Raw genomic sequence first — 15,096 nt, forward strand, 5'->3', positions numbered from 1 at the left:
TATCGTGATCAACTCGATCGAAAGCAGCTTTCATATCTGTATAAACTGTATCCACTTGGGCTCCTAGCTCCATATTGCGCAGGCACAACGATACAAATGGAACGAGATTAGTTGAGATCGACCTTTTAGGATAGAATCCATGCTGATCAGGTGATATATACGATTTACAGGCAGCAAACAGTGCGTCATTCACAATTATTTCGAAAAATTTTGCGCATGCACACAGAGATGTGATCCCTCTGTAGTTTTCCGCGTCTTGCTTGTCGCCTTTTTTGAACACAGGGAACATGAAAGAAAATTTCCAGCGCTCAGGAAATGTACTTTGACGCAGGGAGAGGTTGAAGAGCTTAGACAGCGGCAAGATTAACTCGGCAGAACATTTCTTCAGAATACATGGTGGGATACCATCAGGGACTCCAGTGTTGGAATACTTTAGCTTATTGATAGCCAATTCAACCATATCCAGGCTTACAACGAAGCTGTTGAAATTGACTACATCGTTGGGTGTATCAATGAGTGCCGCCTGCACTTGAGAAATTGAGGCACTAGTGTCGTTGAAAACTTGCTGGAAGCGATCCGCCAAAAGGTTACATTTGTCAACGACAGATCGAGCGCGTCTGTTTCCCAGATAAATTTCAGCAGGAAGGCCTCCCTCATTCTTTTTTGACTTCACGAATGACCAGAATGACTTAGGATGACGACGGAGATTTTGCTGCATACGCCTGGGCTAACGTTTGTATAGGTAACGGTTGAAGATACTAACAGGTAAACAACACGCAGGTATTCACAGCGATAGAACGAAACGTTTTCACATCAATAAAATACACAGAACAATTTATGAGGTATATCGCCAGGAAAAATTCGTATACAAAACAAGAGCCACGAATTAATACGATTTTCACCAAGCAGAGTTGCCAGAATATTTAACTAAGAAGCGCCATAAATTCTTCACATACGACGACAAAACTGAGGGATTGTTCAAATGCATCTTGAAAGGTCTTCCCAATGATGATAAATCACTGAATGAAATTTCTGAATTACTTGGATTTTCACCAGTCCAAGTAATTAAGATGAAAAAGAAATCTCGCTCTGGTACTTCCCAGAGAAATACCCCTCAAGAATTTTATTTAGTTCACTTTAAAAGTTTGGAAAAGGCCTGTATTATGTCCCATGTCCGTGTTACGTGGGAACATTTCCGCAGGCCTGGGGGAAACTTCCTAAGCCCCACTCAGTGCCGTAAGTGGCGTAAGTGGGGTCACCGAACTAAACTAAACAATACTCGTTTATTGCTGCCTACTTGCCTTTCCAGTGAAATGGGCAGCAAAGGAATTTGTTGAGAGCTGATCTTCAAATTCTAACTTGCAACAAATCCAAATTTTTCATAATTGGTGACTTCAATGCCAAACACCGTTCATGGAATAATGCTCAAAGCAATTCCAATGGTAAGATTTTATTCGATGATTGTTCTGCGGGATATTATACTATTCAATATCCTAATGGACCAACTTGTTTTTCATCCAGTCGAAATCCTTCTACAATTGATTCAGTTTTAACGGATTCAAGTCAGCTGTGTGGCCAATTGGTAACTCATGCTGACTTTGGTTCCGATCACCTTCCTGTGACGTTTGAAATCTCACAAGAAGCCATCAGCAATCCAATCAGCTCTAATTTAAATTATCATAGAGCTGATTGGGAGATATATAAAACGTATATCGATAGGAATTTTGATGTTGATATTTCTCTCGTTACCAAAAGTGATATTGACAATGCGCTCGTATCTTTGACAAATTTAATTGTCGAAGCCAAAGGCATTGCAATTCCTAAATGTGAAATTAAATTCAACTACATTATGATTGACGACGACCTTCAGCTACTGATCCGTCTTTAAAATGTGAGGCAAAGGCAATATCAAAGAACTCGCGATCCCGCGTTGAAAGTCATTTGGCGAGATTTGCAAAATGAAATAAAAAAAACGTTTCGCTATTCTGAAAAATACCAATTTTGAGAATAATGTCTCGATCCCAGTTCGAAACCCAAAAAATAAAAAAAAATCCTCAAAAGCCAATTCCAGCGCTTAAAGAGGGAAATAAAATGTTATTAACAAATGGCAAAAAGGCTCAAAAACTTGCTCAGCAGTTCGAGACTGCCCATAATTTTAGTCTAGGTCTCACTAGTCGAATTGAGGATCAGGTTACACGGCGCTTCGAAGACATTCTCAATCAAGAGAATGTTTTTGACCCTTCGTTGGATACTAATTTGGATGAAGTGAGATCCATTACTTGAAAAATTAAAAATTTGAAAGCCCCGGCTGATGATGGTATTTTCTACATACTTATCAAAAAACTTCCTGAGAGCTCTTTATCCTTTTTGGTTAATTTATTTAACAAATGTTTTCAATTGGCATACTTTCCAAATAAATGGAAAAACGCCAAAGTTGTTCCAATTTTGAAGCAGGACTAAAATCCAACTGAGGCTTCTAGTTATCGCCCAATCAGTTTGCTTTCTTCAATAAGCCAACTGTTTGAAAAGATTATTTTAAATGGAATGATGGTTTTCGCCATGGGCATTCACCAATCATCAGTTATTAAGAGTTACGAATTTAAATCGACTTAACAAATCTGAAGGATATTCGACTGGAGTTGCTCTTCTTGATGTAGAGAAAGCATTTGACAGTGTTTGGCATGAAGGTTTGATTGTTAAATTGATGAATTTTAATTTTCCTCTGTACATTATTAAACTGATCCAAAATTATTTATCAGATCGCTCACTGCAGGTAAACTATCAGAATTCTAAATCTGATAGATTACCTGTAAGAGCTGGTGTTCCCCAAGGCAGCATACTGGGGCCCATATTGTATAACATTTTTACTTCTGACTTACCTGATTTACCACAAGGGTGTCAAAAACCTTTGTTTGCAGATGACACGGGCCTTTCAGCCAAAGAGCGAAGCCTTCGTGTCATTTGTAGTAGATTGCAAAAAAGTTTGGATATTTTCTCCACTTACTTGCAAAAATGGAAAATTTCCACGAATGCTTCCAAAACTCAGCTTATAATTTTTCCACATAAGCCGAGAGCTTCTTATTTGAAACCTTCTAGCAGACATATTGTCACTATGAATGGGGTCCAATTAATTGGTCCAGCGAAGCTAAATATTTAGGACTTCTGCTAGATCAAAAAATAACTTTTAAAAATCACATTGAAGGCCTTCAAGCCAAATGTAACAAATATATTAAGTGTCTATATCCACTTATAAACAGAAAATCAAAACTTTGTCTTAAGAACAAACTTTTGATTTACAAACAAATTTTTAGACCAGCCATGTTGTATGCTGTGCCAATATGGACTAGTTGCTGCAATACCAGAAAGAAGGCACTCCAGAGGATTCAAAACAAAAAAAACACGGAACACCTGGTCTAAGAGATGAATGCATGTATTAGATAATTAGCAAATAAAATTAGTTAAAAAACAGTGAGAACAGACTATTAACCCTTAAAGAACTCCTGAGTCAATGAAACGAAATGATGGAATTATACTCTTATGAATCAAAGTTAGACTTCGATCAATGAGATATGTATTTATTAAAATGACAACAGAACTTGAAAATCTAAAAAGTAATCCTAGTTTGTTCAGCTGATTCTTTGTAACTATAACAAACTGTCAATTTTTTTAAAGAAACCCAACAATATAAGTACAGCTATGCTTTTCTTATTAATTTCAGAAGCAGTGCCATCGTGAACCTTCATGAGAGCTTACTGAGTACTATGGTTTTTTTTTTCGGAAAAAATGTCTAATTTATGTCTAATTTTTAGTGTTAATGGTCTGCCGTACAAACTTATTCAGAGGTTGCAAGCAAATACCCCCTTTTTCATATTATCAATCTCAACTTTGCTAATGAAATACCTGTATAATGCCCATGGAGCTTGTAGCACATTTCAGGCACTAAATAACTGCTGATGTTCAGTCTTCCTCATTCAGATTGCTTACGTCCCATCCTCGTTTTTTTCCTAGATCAAAATTTGGTCTTAGATCAGAGCCGAAAATGTGAATGAAGAATGCCAATATCATCCACTGAGCATTAGAAGAGCAATATTCGCTTTTTTTTCTAGATTCGTTTCCTGTGCAAAAATGAGGTATAACCATAATTTGCAGACGCATCCAGGCTCTGTTCAAATTTATAATCATAATCAACAAGCTTTGATTCGTTTGTTCGCTCACTGGGTCTGGAAATAATTGGCAAACCGCGATGTTTGGGTTCCTTGCTTATTGCTGATTACGGTCCGGCCAGTGTCGGCTCTTTTGTGTATGTTCTCTACTGTATCTTTTTGTTAATAATTTATCTTGATACTGTAATAAATTAACTTATTTATATATCTGCGGTTTCCTTGAACGTAAACGTTTCTTTTTTGTTCAAATACGTGGACTACGTTTTTGCCTTTCTCGTATACAAAGTATACGTAAAGGCTATATGTTCGCTCCAAAAACAAACTTTTTATAGAAGGCTCGGAGACCCATAGTGTTATATACCGATCGATTCAGCTCGACGAATCGAGGTGATGTCTGTGTGTGTATGTGTGTGTGTATGTGTGTGCGTGTGTATGTGTGTGTGTGTGTGTATGTGCGCAGAAAAACTTGCCCACTCTTCAGGTACTTACCCTTAACCGATTTGCTCGCAACAAGTTGCATTCGACGCAGAATCCTATCCCACTGTTTCCTATTGAAAATTGGCCGGATCGGACTATGGGCTCAGAAGTTATGGTCAAAATACTTTTTTTTTAGACAACAACGAGTGGAACAGTCTAGCCTATTTTTCAGGCACTTACCCTTAACCGATTTACTTGCAACAAGTTGCAGTCGACGCAGAATCTTGTCCCATTGTTATTGAAAAGTTTCCAGGTCGGACTATGGGCTCAGAAGTTAAGGTCAAAATACTTTATCTTTTGACGAAGACGAGTGAAAAAATCTGGCTCACTTTTTGGCACTTATCCTTTACCGATTATTTCGCAAAAGTAGCGTTCGACAGGGGATCCCGTCCCATTGCTTTCTATTGAGAACTGGGCAGACGGGATCAGAAACTATGGTCAAAATACATTTTTAAGCAAAAAAGGCTTGGAAAGTCAGGCCAACTTTTCAATCAGTTTTCATCAACCGATTTGCGCGCAACAAATTGTGTTCGACGGGGAATCCTGTCTGATTGTTTTCCAATGAAAATTGGGACTCTGGGCTCGAAAGTTTTAGCCAATATATTTTTTGCCTTTCTCGTATACAAAGTAAAAAAATAAAAAATAAACTTTTTTAAAAGAAGCCCAAGAACTAATTTTTTATTCGTAAAATGCATTTAAAAAATTCACTTAGTTTTGGGACACTTGGTCTTAATTTGTTTACTCACAACAAGTTGTATAGGATGGCGAATCCTGTATTCATGTTTTCATTAAGTTTCTGCCCATTGTTTTGTATTAAATTGACCATAAAAAATTTAGCCAGAATATTAGGTATTACGAACTAACTTACTTTTCGAGCACGTTCAAAGAGAGATCTGAGTAGAAAAAGCCGCGTAGTCGATAGCAGTTCTATTCTGCTGTCAGGTTTGTTTTATATGAACATTAAAAAATGTATGTGACTTCGTAGCTATTGAATTGGCATCGACAAATACAGATTAAAAATTGTCTCAAGTCACGCTTTTTTGGAACAGAAATATTCCATGAAGAGAGGGGGAGTAACTTCAATGTTCATAGAAATGAGCGTTTTTCAATTGCGTTTTCTTAAATCTTAAATCATTCGATTAATACTCATAACTCATGTTCTATTTGATTACCGTGAATATAATTAAGAACTTGAAATCCAAAAATCGCTAGCTCGGTTGATGGAATTTTGAAACCCTTTGTACGACTAATTACACATATATCGGAGTAAGCTGCTCAATTGGTTTGTGAGTTAGGAGATGGCGAATTTTGCTTTGATCAGGGAAATTCAAAGTATCAAGTCTTCCAGTTAGTTTCCGGCGTAACTCACTTCTATCTACCACAAGCATTTCATGCGCAACCGAGAATAGGATTTGAGCTAATTTTGTCCGTAGTTTGAATTATCTTTAAACAAATAAATTTCATTATTAATGAGCGTTTGTGGTTTTGAGGAAAGTTATCAGGTAATCAATTTTTACTCTTTTACTATTATCTGATAATGATAAGGTACGTCCTAATAATAATGTAAATAGGATGTAGTTTGTCAAAAATCCTTGCTACATACGTTTGAACATTCTTGGTTTTCTAAAAGGTGACGCTTATAGTTTGGGTAGATTACGAGATGTTACACGACAACTTTGACATCAAGAGCCTCCTTTTTATAGCTTTATCCTGATAAAGCTTGTAGTCGGAATAGGCTCTCAAAATGGTTTTAGCTACATTCTCAATATTTCGAAGATACGATTTTTTCAGATCTTGGAACATGTGTAATTTGAATAGTTCTCTATTTTTGTTTTTAATTCTTTCAAAAATGGACGCATTCAGGCTTTTGATTGATTATTTGTTTACAGTTTAACTTCATAAAAAATATTTTGCAATTTCTGATCATAATACCTGGTTTACAGTTAGCATTTGAGTGATGAAACGGACTACTTTTCCATACCAATGACATGTATGGGTGCTTTAATGAACATTATGCATCTCAAATGGGTTGCATAAAATCCATTATTTTCCATTATAGCAAAGGCTGGTTTTCCAAATAGCACTCATTTGGGTGCTATAATGGAAAACCAGCATTAGAACAATAGTTACATGGCCACATTTGGCTCAATTGGCTTGGATGGGTGTTCAAACAGTGTATTCTCTGTGTCACGTAATAAATAAAATAATTTGGTGAGCATGACATCAAATTCTCCAAAGGCAGGTTTATTATCGCTCTATGGTCTGTCGAGCACCTAATGTGGCACGATAACATGGAATCTATTTGTTTTCTGCAGCAACACGATTTTTTGGCGAGATTGATCATGTGAAGTAAATAAAATTGTACCATTTTGGTACAGATTTATCATACTCGTGCTGAAAAAAATATCTTTTTGCAACTAGTTGCACAAACTACTATTTTCTTCTTTGCAATGAAACTGCCATAGCATCATCCCATGAATGAATTTGTACAAGATACAACGATGACTCGATTTTTAACATGTTAAAATTTGTCTGCCCCTGATTTCATCTACAACCGATTTTATGACGGTTTTGATATGGTTTCTCCACGAGTCAAAACCATTAATTGCTTTAAGGTACACTGGGGGAAGTGGAAAAAGGGGGTAAGTGTAAAAATCGACTCGAAAAATTTGAATTGTACATACTTTACAATTTTCACCACATAATAACATTATGCAAGAATATACTTTGATGCTCTTACTAATACTATGTTGAAATTTGTATAATACACACACTAACACGGTTAACGCTTGAACTGTAATATTAAGTTTCGCAAAAAGTTGATTTTTGCATTCATAAAATCGATTCTTATTTGCACCAATTGCTCTTTTTTCAAGTGAATTTATATCACAGGTGACCATTTTAATACAATTAAACTAATCCCATTCAATTGGTAGTGGTTTGCACCAAGAAAGCAAATAATTTAAAGATTTTACACTTACCCCAGGTATCAAACACTGCGGGGGAAGTGGATAATGTTCTAATGACGCAATTTTTTTTCTTCCCTCCATGATTTATTTCGATAGATATGAATCTTAATATGTTCCATCTTTGTTATCACTGTGATTCCAGTGGTGATTGGACTCATATAAATGAGAAAATTCCTGATTAATCCACCTATCGGTATTGATGCCTTTTACATGTTTTACATATGAAAAAAAATGAATAAGAAAATTAAAAATTGCACTGATAGGTAAATATATTGTATAATTCACATTAATTTTTATTCATAACAAGTTTCGCCGTTGAATGCATTTTTCTGCGTACAAATGGTTAAGAATAGCTGATAATTTTGTACGTGCTTTGCGCACACACATACATACAAATACGCACATACAGACATCTTCTCAATTCGTTAAACTAAGTTGATTAGTTTATAACCCTGTAAGTCCCATTTTTTTAGGGCCCTCCTTAGCCGTGCGGTAAGATGCACGGCTACAAAGCAAGACCATGCTGAGGGTGGCTGGGTTCGATTCCCGGTGCCGGTCTAGACAATTTTCGGATTGGAAATTGTCTCGACTTCCTTGGGCATAAAAGTATCATCGTGTTAGCCTCATGATATACGAATGCAGAAATGGTAACTTGGCTTAGAAACCTCGCAGTTAATAACTGTGGAAGTGCTAATTGAACACTAAGCTGCGAGGCGGCAATGTCCCAGTGGGGGATGTAATACCAATGAAGAAGAAGTCCCATTTTTCCTTAAAAAAAAGTTCATCTTTTGGCGAACATATAGACTTTACGTACACTTCGTGTTCGAGAGGGCAAAACCAGCCCTCCCCTAGCTATTACGAGAATTCCTTAAGAATCTGTTCCGTTAAGGTAATGAAATTATTCCACAAAAGATACTCAGAGCAATTATCGTATTGATTTTTGTTATATGTAACTACTCATCACTATTGAAGGTCAAGGTAACATGGGTTTTCCACTTACCCCATCCTACTAGGGTAAGTGGAAAAACAACTCTTAATTTTAAAATATATTTCCATAAATTTCAAGCGACCAAAATGCTATGGATTACCGCACAGTTGGTGCAAAATTGACTGTTTTTGATAGCCCATTTTGATTGAACGCATTTAAATCATTTAAAATGGTTTTACACTAATTCAAACATGCACTATCGATTTTTCCTTTTCCACTTCCCCCAGTGTACCTTATATTTGTTCTATTTGACCTCTCTAAAGAATTTTTCTCGACACATTTTATAAAGAGCGAGAAAGGCATCATCACTGCTAGGTGGATTAATCTGGGTTTTTTGTTTTTTTTTTGCTTTTATTGGGTAAGGCAAAAACATTAAATAACATTTCGGATAAAAATCTCAGCTACATCACATTGGATTTGGCGAGGAATAAGTTCAAGTTGATCAGTTTAAACATGATGATAAATAGTATTTTCAACTTTTTAAATTGAGTTCTGAGTTGATGAATTTGATAAAAATGACTGAGGATTTGATATTATTTCTTTCTCCTCATATATAATATGATTGTTTTCGTTTCTATGAAATAATCACTAAACTTCCCATAATAACACAATTTAATCATATTTAGCCAATTTATATCTACATAAGACATTTACGCATTTGTGAGCAGTAAACTAATCAAACGTGAAACCAGATTCTCGATTCAGATCAACAGAACAGACGCCTTCAGCAGTGTCTCGCGATTACACTCTCCGTTCCACCCATCCAACACGATGGCTTTCAATGACCCCGAGTACGCCGACTCTGCTGCAGCTGCTGGATGCTGTTCTTCGGAGTTGACCACGACGACCGCGAATCGAAAGAGACTCACTCCGGGAATGCAACTGCAGCTCAGCAGTGGACGGACATGCACAAGTTCATTAACTTATTCCTATAAATCTCCCTGCCCGAGCCCGGGACGACACATTCAAACATCCTAAGGTAGCCACAAGGCAGACTCGGTAATCGTTTGGGGCTCACGCTGGGCCAGACCCTTGCAGTACTGCCGGCGATGGTTACACGCTGAAAATGAACTACTCGTAATTGAGAAGAATCCGACTCATTTTCATGATAAACGAGACTATTCAAAATTTTAGTGAAAGATACTACTTCTATAAAATGATGATTGCGGTTAAACAAGGAATCTTTTTTCTGTTAAATAAACTCAGAATAAGGGAGCATCCATTAGGTACGTAACGCTCAGAGGGGGGAGTGTGACAATCCATACATTTTTTTAAAATAATTCATACAAAAAGTGTGACATAGGGGGGAGGGGGTTGAAAATAGCTAATTTTTGCGTTACGCGATTAATGGATCTTCCCTAATCATTATTTTATTGAAGTAATACTCATATTTTAAGTAGTTCCGGTTTTTATGAAAACGAGTTGTATTCGACTAAATTTTGATTAGTTTTATTAAGCGTGCAGGGTTCACGCACAGCTGGAGATTGGCATGCAATTGCTACCTCTGGCTGTTGGTAGAATTGCCTGCTAAGAATGACTTCTGATCGTGGAGAAATGTGTGCAACCGAAGATGCCCGCGTATGGAACGTGATTGCAATTCAGTTACATATTTCTTTATGGTTTATTGGGTTTATCAAGAATTGCGTTTTGTTTGAACAATCTTGGCTTTCTGCTCGCGGTGATTGCAATCAGTGGAACATGATATGTGTCCAAGGTGTACGCAATGAATTTCGTTTCTGCATGGAACATATTGATTTAGTACAGCAATTATAAACATACTTCTGAAATGTGATCTTAATTGGGTGTATGACAATTATTCCGACCCCTTTGAATTAGAATGAATTATATCATTTTTTTTATTAAACTTGCTAGGCGATAATATTACGCTTAACCATAATGTCAACCATATTGAATTGTTACCGAGATAGACTAATGAGGAATTATATGTAGTGATTCTTATCAATGCCAAGATTGCTTGTGATCCGTTGTGATCCTATCGGGTCAAGGGGAAAGTATTGATTTGAATTGTTTCGCTTTTTCTAACATCTATGATTCATTTCAAATAAAGGAAAACCATTAATGTGGTGGGTTGATTTTAAGTGTTTCTCGCAGTATTTTTTTTTTGTTTGAATGCCGGCGTAACTGTATAGGGACGGGGGCTGATGTAGATCTTTCAAAAAACTACATCTACAAACAGCACCGATAACTCCCAGTTTTTTAAGGATCCTAATATGAATAAAACTGTGAACGTAGGGTTTTTTCTATAGGTAAACGGAAGGTCATGTTAACGAGTGAAACGAGAAGCTGTGAAAGCTTCTCACAGATGCTGTGAAAGCTTCTCACAGAAGCTGTGAAAGCTTCTCACAGAAGCTGTGAAAGCTTCTCACAGAAGCTGTGAAAGCTTCTCGCAGAAGCTGTGGAACGTTCTCACAGAAGCTGTGGAACGTTCTCACAGAAGCTGTGGAACGTTCTCACAGAAGCTGTGAAACGTTCTCACAGAAGCTGTGAAAGCTTCTCACAGAAGCTGTGAAAGCTTCTCACAGAAGCTGTGAAAGCTTCTCACTTCTTCTTCTTCTTAGTGGCATAACATCCCCACACTGGGACAGAGCCGCCTCACAGCTTAGTGTTCATTAAGCACTTCCACAGTTATTAACCGCTAGGTTTCTAAGCCAGGTTACCATTTTTGCATTTGTATATCATGAGGCTAACACGATGATACTTTTGTGTCCAGGGAAGTCGAGACAATTTTCAATCCGAAAATTGCCTAGACCGGCATCGAGAATCGAACCCAACCACCCTCAGGGAGGGACCCTTTTTTAAGGATCCTAATATGAATAAAACTGTCAATGGAGTTTTTTTTTCTATAGTTAAACGAAAGGTCATGTTAACGAGTGAAACGAGAAGCGATGAAAGCTTCTCACAGAAGCTGTGAAAGCTTCTCACAGAAGCTGTGAATGTTTCTCACGGAAGCTGTGAAAGCTTCTCACAGAAGCTGTGAAAGCTTCTCATAGAAGCTGTGTAAGCTTCTCACAGAAGCTGTGAAAGCTTCTCACAGAAGTTGTAAAAGCTTCTCACAGAAGCTGTGAAAGCTTCTCACAGAAGCTATGAAAGCTTCTCACAGAAGCTGTGAAAGCTTCTCACAGAAGCTGTGAAAGCTTCTCACAGAAGCTGTGAAAGCTTCTCACAGAAGCTGTGAAAGCTTCTCACAGAAGCTGTGAAAGCTTCTCACAGAAGCTGTTAAAACTTCTCGCCGAAGCTGTTAAAGCTTCTCTCAGAAACTGTTGAAGCTTCTCACAGAAGCTGTGAAAGTTTTCCACAGAAGCTGTGAAAGTTTTCCACAGAAGCTGTAAAAGCTTTCCACAGAAGCTGTGACAGCTTCTCGCAGAAGCTGTGAAAGCTTCTCACAGAAGCTGTGAAGCTTCTCACAGAAGCTGTTAAAGCTTCTCTCAGAAACTGTGAAGCTTCTCACAGAAGCTGTGAAAGTTTTCCACAGAAGCTGTGAAAGCTTCTCACAGAAGCTGTGAAAGCTTCTCACAGAAGCTGTGAAAGCTTCTCACAGAAGATGTGAAAGTTTCTTACAGAAGCTGTGAAAGCTTCTCACAGAAGCTGTGAAAGCTTCTCACAGAAGCTGTGAAAGCTTCTCACAGAAGCTGTGAAAGCTTCTCACAGAAGCTGTGAAACTTTCTTACAGAAGCTGTGAAAGCTTCTCACAGAAGCTGGGAATGCTTCTCACAGAAGCTGGGAAGGCTTCTTGTAGAAGCTGTGAAAGCTTCTCACAGTAGCTGTAGAAACTTCTCACAAAACTGTGAAACTGTGAAAGCTTTTTACAGAAGCTGTGAAAGCTTTTTACAGAAGCTGTGAAAGCTTCTCACAGAAGTTGTAAAAGTGTCTCAAAGAAGCTGAATCTTTTCTCAGAAGCTGTGAAAGCTTCTCACAGAAGCTGTGAAAGCTTCTCACAGAAGCTGTGAAAGCTTCTCACAGAAGCTGTGAAAGCTTCTCACAGAAGCTGTGAAAGCTTCTCACAGAAGCTGTGAAAGCTTCTCACAGAAGCTGTGAAAGCTTCTCACAGAAGCTGTGAAAGCTTCTCACAGAAGCTGTGAAAGCTTCTCACAGAAGCTGTGAAAGCTTCTCACAGAAGCTGTGAAAGCTTCTCACAGAAGCTGTGGAAGCTTCTCACAGAAGCTGTGAAAGCTTCTCCCAGAAGCTGTGAAAGCTTCTCCCAGAAGCTGTGAAAGATTCTCACAGAAGCTGTGAAAGCTGCTCACAGAAGCGGTGAAAGATTCGAACAGAAGCTGTGAAAGCTTCTCACAGAAGCTGTGAAAGCTTCTCACAGAAGCTGTGAAAGCTTCTCACAGAAGCTGTGAAAGCTTCTCACAGAAGCTGTGAAAGCTTCTCACAGAAGCTGTGAAAGCTTCTCACAGAAGCTGTGAAAGCTTCTCACAGAAGCTGTGAAAGCTTCTCACAGAAGCTGTGAAAGCTTCTCACAGAAGCTGTGAAAGCTTCTCACAGAAGCTGTGAAAGCTTTTCACAGAAGCTGTGAAAGCTTCTCACGGAAGCTTGAAATCTTTTCAAAGAAGCTGTGAAATCTTCTCACAGAAGCTGTGAAACCTTCTCTCAGAAGATGTGAAAACTTCACTCATAAGATGTGAGAGCTTCTCACAGCAGCTGTGAAAGCTTCTCACAGAAACTGTAAAACGTTCTCATTTTAACGAGTGAAACTAGAAGCGATGAAAGCTTCTCACAGAAGCTGTGAAAGCTTCTCACAGAAGCTGTGAAAGCTCCTCTCAGAAGCTGTGAAAGCTGTGAAAGCTTCTCACAGGAGCTGTGAAAGCTTCTCTCACAAGCTGTGAAAGCTTCTCACAGAAGCTGTGAAACAGTGCGTGTTTTAGACGTCGCGAAAAGGGTAAATTTTCTATACGGTGTTCGGTGGCTCATGCGCATGTATTGTCGTATCAAGCGCGATTTTCAATAGCTTGCAGTAGCTATCGAACAAGTGAGTACAGACAGAGCCATTGGGCAAGTAAGTACAGGGTATGCGCATCGTTCCGATCGTCCAAAGCGCGATCCTCCACAATTTGAATATGGCAACGGGTATTTACGCTTTGATTTTTTTTTCTCTCGTCGATGGACAGCATAGGTAAGTGATAAACGTTTGGAGGATCGTGTGTTAGTGCTGCGCGTCGTTTCGGTCGTCCAAAACGCGATCCTTAACGGTTTGCGCATACTCAGTGTGCAGGTAGTTAGTTTGTTCTGCTTTGTGCGGCCGAATCATAGTTAAAATTGTGTTTAAAAATGACATGGTCGCATCGCTTATTAGAGTGAATCCAGATCCAACGATGCCTACCGACTAACTAATAATCTTTCCTGTAGTTTTTGTGGAGACGCAGAGGTAAACACGGTCTTTGAATAGCAAAAATCACCTCTTAATATTCCGTCTTTCTTCCTAATTGACTACAAGGACGTGGTCAGCGCCGTTATTCATCATTTGAATATTTGAGTCTCTGAAACTTGCACACTGAGAATGCTTGAACAATCCCGTCTATCATTCAGTTGATTCTTTGTGCAATTTCACTGATTCTGGTCAATCACGGAGTAGCAACCATACACAAGTAACCATTAGCCCTCCCAAGCAACACAATTTCAACAAATCTGGTTGCAGTAACCATATTGTGACTGAATCCGGTCATATATAAGTTACTGTGATTGATGTGCAATATGTGTGCTTCTAAGGCTATCTTACGCCAAACCGCCATATAGGGCCACTATACGGCTATTAAAAAACTTTTAAGCATTAAATTAGCACTATATGGCCGATTTGGCGGAATATAGTGCTTGATGGTTACTTGGGTAGATATGTGTAGTCAGTCAAAGCTAAGCTAGGCAAACGGAAGGTCTTGTTAACCTTGGATGTAACGATGGCTCATCATGCAACCCAAGCAAAGCTTGAGAGCAAATCGATAACTTGTTTTGATGTTGTGAAATCGCCGATTATGATTACATAATTTGTTGTCTTTTTGATCGTTTTAACGGTGAAAATAATAACACGTATAGCAGAAAAATCGGTTTAGGGTCATTTTGCCGAATGGCGTTTGGTCGAATGCCGTTTGGCCGAATGCCCATTTGGCCAAAAGGGTCATTTGGCCGAACGCCTTCTGACCGAATGACGTTTGGCCGAATAGTTGAAAATCTTTTTTTTTTAAGTGAGAAGCAGAAAATCAGAAGCAAGGGTTGAGAGATTACAAACTATATATGGCAAGTGAAGAAAGAAATGTTACGCTGTGAGATATGAAACAGAAGAAAGAGAAGAGAATAAAAAATGAGGAAATAAGGAAGCAGCAAGAAGGAAGAAAGAAAAAAAGAGAGGGAAAAAGTAAAAAAGATGAAGGAATGAAACCTGAATATTTTCTAGACCGGACGAGAATCGAACTTTCGGCATAGTCTTATCGCACGGCCAAAGAAGGCCTCTAGAGATTTGAACTGTAGTTGATGTCGTAATGCA

This window comes from Armigeres subalbatus, chromosome 2 (genome assembly GCF_024139115.2).
Source record: "Armigeres subalbatus isolate Guangzhou_Male chromosome 2, GZ_Asu_2, whole genome shotgun sequence".
Lineage (NCBI taxonomy): Eukaryota > Metazoa > Arthropoda > Insecta > Diptera > Culicidae > Armigeres > Armigeres subalbatus.